General features: G+C 34.3%; 1 pseudogene across 1 annotated transcript; it reads right to left on the reverse strand.

The window, feature by feature from the left end:
* Positions 1–206: 206 nt before the first annotated feature.
* On the reverse strand, positions 207–2462 carry LOC144964097 (angiotensin-converting enzyme pseudogene; annotated as a pseudogene). The gene is made up of 3 exons (XR_013643743.1): positions 2337–2462; positions 950–1048; positions 207–246 (listed from the first exon to the last, which is right to left on the reverse strand). The product of XR_013643743.1 is annotated as an angiotensin-converting enzyme pseudogene (transcript).
* Positions 2463–7080: the final 4618 nt, after the last annotated feature.

Here is a 7080-nt window from a genome sequence, read left to right on the forward strand (position 1 = left end):
ATAGGAATGGATAAAATCCTTATGTTATTGCATTTCCACAACTTTGAGACCTTACACATTTTGACAAAGAATATTTAATTCAATTACTGTACACAAGAAAAACTTGTTTTTATAATTTGGCTAGAAAATTCTTCCTTCAAAGACCGATCGATATAACTTCCTGATGTTGGCAAAAGAAGCTCAAACCTGGGACTTTGCAAAGTTTACTAATAGACAACATGTGATCTCCCTAATATCACTAGTGGCCTGTTATTAAATAAAAAACTAGAGATTATGAATTTAAAAAGATTTACTGTACAAAAATGAATAGGATCATAATGTGTCAAAACTTTTCTTTATTTTTTTTTAATGAAAAAACGTTTTTAATAAATTAAAAATACAAACAATAATTAAGAATTGTAACAACAACAAAAAAGTTAAAATAATATCTTTAATTTCTCACAAGGTTTTAAAATACTTACACCGATAGTGATATCATTTTGTATCAAATAATTCATAATAATTGTAGACAAAAAAAATAATCAAAATATGTCAAAGGATTCAAAATAATTATAAGGGCTACATACCAATGATGTGTCCAAATTTCAGTCTCCTTTTTATAGTTTTATCAATAGAGAAAATATTATATATTTCACCTTTAATTATATTTCAGATTCAAAACTTTTCCTGCCCCCCTCACCTACCCCACCATATTTCAAATTCCACAAAGATTATAGCAATAGAGTGAAAACGTTTCTCAGTAAATCTTTCTCTAGCCAGTTAGTTGAATTGGACATTCTTTGGAACATGAAACAACATATTCCCCCAACATTTATGTGAAACATCTTTTCCCCAAGATGTCATCAAAGTTACCCCCCCCCCCCCCCCCACCCCAAAAAAAAGAACTGAACATGTGAGTTATTCTGTAGAAAAAGACATTTTCCTCATAATGTTATAAACGTAACAATACCTGATGTAACCGACATTATATGGAATGTGCAATAATGCTCCTATATCAAAGTCTGATGAATGTCGCTTTATAGGAGATGAGAATCCTTGGTATTTGCATCTGGAAATGTAAAATGTATGAAAAAAAGGCGTCCATTTAAACCATATGGTGCATCAAGCTGATATTTATTACAGTTTATCTTGTATTAACCAGTGAACCGTCGGACTCTGGAAAATCTCGTAAAGATTGTGTCCAGAAAATTCGTTCTACTTGAAATATCGATAAATTTAAATGACTTTCATATTGGCAAAACTCTAACACCTGTAACTTTGTCGAAGTTTAAAAAAATGTATAATCTTTGTCATGGAGTGCACTTTCTTATATTGCAAAAGGTCCAAAGTTAGTTTTTCTTAACATGCTCTTGGGTTAACTTTGCCCCTAGGGGAGACATTGTCTTTCCGGATCACAGTTTTTCTTAAAAATTACATTGTAAATTCACTCCTATTAAAAGATTTAGTTTTTATATAACGCATTGTCCACTAAACGTGTACAAAGCTCTTTACAAGGTTTCACTGGCCAACAGCAACACAAAACATGTAAGACGGTACATGACACCCATTTGGCGATATTACAATATTTTTCCGGAGACAGAAAACGCTTTTAAGGACCAGGTACTCATTTTACACCTGGTTACAGTGGGGGAATGTGAGCAAAGAGCCTTTTCCAAGTACTCAACTATTCGCCGCGCGAGGCTCGAACCCAGAACATTCCCATTCAAAAGCGAGTGTCATCCCACTAGACCACATAACCGCACATCTACACACACACACACACACACACACACACACACACACTCACATCAGACCCAAATGATAGCAAAAAATTGTGACTATCCGTTCCAATATAGTATAGTAACCGGGATAAACTCCGACACCTTGGGCCCAATAGCTATGAAGGACTACGTAGCTGCCACCAGTATTTGTTGTAATCAGCAGGTTTCGTTTCCTTTGCTCTTTTAATGGCTTTTTGATCTCTTTGCTCGTGATTCTTGCTCGGCATCGCACAAAACAATAACTCATAACATTGCTAAAGAAGATGAGAAAGCAAATCAAGACGACACACTCTTACCTTTTTTTACTACGTGCGGCTATGTGATCCGGTGGTGCGACACTGACCTTCGGATCAGAATTTCATGGGTTTGAATCTAGAGCTGCGCATTGTTGAGTCCTTGGAAAAGACTCTTAAGTCACAGGTGTAAACTGAGAACCTAACCGAAAAAAATTGTATAACAGTCTTCATGTCTCGTCCTATATGTTAAATGATGCTGACCTAGGGATCCCTTGTAAAGCGTTTAATGGATATTGTGCTAAGTCTATAAAAGCTCAAGGTTTTGAAGGGCTTTTTATACCTTAGATGCCACCAGTATTTGTTGTAATCAGCTGGTTTCGTGGTACCTTTAAACACACTCCAACGCCACTTGTCTACGGTATAGGCAAACGTCAGTATGGGAAGTTTATTAAGGGCCTGGACCATCAGAAAATTGATGTCGACTTTCGCTGAAATATGTTAATGTCTATTATATATATATATATATATATATATATATATATATATATATATTATATATATATATATACAAATATATAATATAATATATATATATATTTCAATATGTAAATAAACAATATTTAATGTATGATGAGACTTGACACTTGTGACTATCGTAAAGAATGCAATAACAATAGATAACGATATTCGATTAAAGATATATATAAATGATATTCATAAAGGATACGACTTTATGCTTGGAGGTTGCAGTTACAATGTTATTCGATGAATAAAATGCTGTTATCAATTTGACACTAATTATACACCAGACAATGGTAGAAAATGTGAGTAAAGAGTCATTCTTACAATAATGTTATTGTCTCATTCTTTCATAAATTTTATTGTCTCAGTCTTGCATTAATTGTATTCTCTCATTCTTGCATTAGATTTATTGTCTCGTTATTACATTAATTTTATTGTCTCATTTTTACATTGATTTTATTCTTGCATTATTTCTATTGTCTCATTCTTAGTTTTGTCATTTCAAGAAGCTGTATCTATTGTCCTCAATAAAGCATATAAATGTAAGAGCTTATTTTTGTCATATAAAAAAGTTTAGTCTATCGTCTTCAATGAAACATATCAATGTGTTAGTTAGTTTTCGTCTTGGTTCCTTGGTGGGACATAAGATGCCAACAAAGTTCCCCGCATGCATTTCTATCATGGGCCAGGCAGCTCATCTCATTCCATATCTTTCCGGCCTCTTTCATCTCCTCTTCAACGGTCCTCCTCTAGGTGCCCAATGGTCTGCCTCTCTTTCTCTTTCCCGGTGGTGACCATCTTAGTGCTGTGTAAGGCAGTCTGGACTTTTTTATGCAGAGAACGTGACCCATTGTCTCTGCTTGACTTCATTCACAATGTTTTTCATTATTGTACGCCTGGGGAGTTCTTCGTTGCTAATTTACTGTTGCCAAACAAGTTTCAGTATTCTGCAGAGGCATTGTTATTCAAATCATCTGAGGCGACTTTCTATCTTCTTGTTACTTCTCCAAGTTTCTGCTGCATGTAGGAGAATTGAACGGACGTTGAATTGGTAGATCGTTATTTTGGTGTTGGTATACAAGGATGTTGATTTCCAAATATTTCGGAGCCCATTAAAAGTTCAAGCTGTAAGTCCAATTCTGGTAATAACTTCTTTTTAGTTTCCATCGCCGATATGTAACTCCCAGGTATTTAAAGTGTTCCCCCTCTTCCAGACCTGTGATTTGGATTTTGATCATTTGTTTGCTCCTTTCCTTTACTTTCTTGAGTTGTTTTACATGGATGGATTTTAAGACCTACCTTTTTGAAACATCATCCACTCTAAATGTTTGTTCTTGTATGTCCTTCTGGGTATGCGACAGAAGTTCGATGTCATCTACTCTCAATCTTCAAGTCTCGTCATTAGTCCCCAAAGAAGTCCTCTTGCATGGTCGTTGGTCACCGTCTTCATCACCCAATTGATAATAACAAGAAAGATTGTAGGCGAGATTATACATCCTTGCCTGACTCCTGTCTGTACACGAAACCATTCGCGTCGTTGTCCATCATTGCGTACAGGTTGACCATATGTTGTCTTTGTACATATTATTCAGAATGCTGTTGACTGTCTTTGAGAATCGATAAGCTGTTAGTATTTTCCAAAGTGATGGATAATGAATATTGTCAAAAGCCCTATATATATATATATATATATATATATATATATATATATATATATATATATATATATATATATATATATATATCTATAATTCACATTCAGGAAATAATTTCACACTATAGATTGTTGGACAATTGTTCTCAAGACAAAGATCTGGTCAGTACATCCTGTTACACTTCTGAAAAATGCCTGTTCCTCCCTGAGGGTTCTGTCAATGCCGTTTTTCAGACGCTGTAAAGGGACTATGCAAAACATTTTACAAGGCCAGAGAGTAAATTAATCTCTCTCCAATTTCCGCATTCCGAAAGATCATCTTTCTTGGGTAGTTTAAAATGACACCCCTTTTCCATGCAGCAGGAACTCTCTCTTTTTCCCGTAATTTATTGAACAATTTATCAAAAAACTTGGCACTCGTTCCTTCAACATATAAACAGTAATTATATATCCGCTAGGCGCCCTGTTCCCTCTTGTCCGTATGATGGCGGTCTATTTTTCTTTGCAAGTGATGACGCTATGTTTCATTTCAAAGGAAAATCCCATGTCTTCTATAAGTGCCTCCTCCTCTGGATCTGGTCTGTTCAGTATTTTCTGGAAGTGCTCCGCCCATCTCTTCGGCTAATCTTCCGTATATGTGAACATTTTACCAGTTTTTTGGGGTTTTTTTGCTAAATCCTCCAGTGTGTGTTTCCGTATTTTATGCACATCTCGAGTATCTCCTCTTTGTGCTGTGTCTTGCGCCTCTGCGGATAGTCTTCCAATGTATTGTCTCTTATCCTTGCAACCATTCTTTTCAAATTGTTTGTTTTTCTCTGTAGGTCTACATATCCAAGGCTGGTATTCTATCAGATTCATTCCCCCTCATCAATGAGTTGCCAAGTGTTGTCAAAAATCCATTCTTTCTTAACTTTTCTTTTGTATCACAAAACTGACTTTCTGGTGTCCAATGTCATCTCCGTTACAATATTAACTGCCATTCAAGCATTCATTCATTGACAAAGTTGAGAACACATTGGCATAAAGAAACACACAGACATACACAAACACACACACACACACACACACACACACACACTTACAAAGATACAAACTCGCGCACAGACACACACAGGCACACAGACAAACACAGTTTTTAGCATGTCAGTATCACAAATGAACTCTTGAACTTTAACTTGGACTTGATCTCTCCGTAGCTATGCTTAATTTGATCATGATCTTTCTTGGATTTCTCTAAAAGGTTAATCTTGCGCAGATGTTCTGGGGTTAGCACAGAGAGGGCTATCGTATCTCCTATGGCTTCATGCATTGCTTTGCAAAGGATGGAAATATAAAATAAGGTTAGATATTAGGTTGATGTAATAGTATATATATATATATATATATATATATATATATATATATATATATATATATATATATTATATATATATATATATATATATATATATATATATATATATATATGCACTTATGTTTAAGGGGGAGCGACACCAAAAATGATTAATTTTGACCCAGTTTGCTAAAATTAGATTTTGGTGGGATATTGTCATGTGACCATTTGTCTGCATAAAAAATTGCATGAGAACTTCATCTTCAGTTTTTTTCTACTCAAAATAACGTATTTTGTGACCCAAAGTATGGTTAAATCCTGCCCATTTTTAGTTTCAGTGGACTGATTTCATGAAAGAATATCAAATAGTCTTTACAACTAAGTAAAGGCAAAAACATATCAATGAAAAGTAAAAACTCGCCTCTATCTTCAACAACCAATCACTTTGTTCTTAATTATGTCATGTGGTCATAATCCAATCAGAGAGCGAGAGGAGAGTTTTTCCCTAAACTCGTTTACTTTGACTTTTAAATGCATTTTTCTCAAAACTGCAATTTTCGTCACTAATAACCTATCTCCTCCCTGTTTTCAACCAATCTTCTTCAAACTTTCTACAAATAAGTGTTATACATTAATACGCAGGTCCTCTAGGAGCCGGATTTTTTAAAAGAAAATTAATTGATGAGTAATTTAAAATTATGTAACTTTTTTCAAGGGGAATAATCGAGTAATAACTTTGAACTTAATTTTTAAAGTTTCTAATTAAAAAATTAAAAATCGGGCTTTAAGACCCTCTTTATTTTCCTTTTTCCTACCTCTGGCCAAAATATTATGGCAATGGGTTTATAAACAAAAATGTCTTTGACTTTTTAAGATGTGTTGTTTATTTTCCAATATGGCGTCGTTTCCATAGAAACGGGCAACTTTTTTCGAAAAAAAATTATATGCAATCATCCTTCCCAAACATATACATTATGACTGTGCATAGAAGTTTAGGATATTTCATCAAATAAAAAAAATGACCCTTTAGTGTCGCTCCCCCCCCCCCCCCCCTCTTTTTTTTTTTTAAGAACACTAACATTGTATCGCCATGAAAATAGTTTTGATGCTGATCTTCTATCACACCAGTCGACGATAATAAAAGTTAGTTCACAATGGGCTCGTTGTTTGTTATATTTGTCCCTTTTTAACAAAGTATTTAGCAGTGATATATTTCCCAACAATGGGCAGTTGGTGAAATCATACCCATATACAAAAAGGGGGAAATTAATAATCCAGACAACTACCGAGGCATTAATCTGTTAAGTTGTGTTGGTAAAATTTTCACAACTATATTAAATCGGAGATTATGTACTTGGGCAGAATGAAATAGCAACATTTCAGAAAATCAGTTTGGGTTTAGAAAACAAAGAGGAGCAACCGATTGCATATTTATTTTACACGGTTTATTAGAATTATTTTTAAACATTTTTAACCCTTATATTGTGCTTTTATTGATTTAAAGAAAGCCTTTGAACGTGTTAATAGAAGGGCTATGTGGTTTAAGTTACAAAAGAACAAAGTCAATTGTAAAGT

Source organism: Berghia stephanieae, chromosome 2 (genome assembly GCF_034508935.2).
Source record: "Berghia stephanieae isolate SIO BIC M18660-M18661 chromosome 2, UCSD_Bste_1.3, whole genome shotgun sequence".
Lineage (NCBI taxonomy): Eukaryota > Metazoa > Mollusca > Gastropoda > Nudibranchia > Aeolidiidae > Berghia > Berghia stephanieae.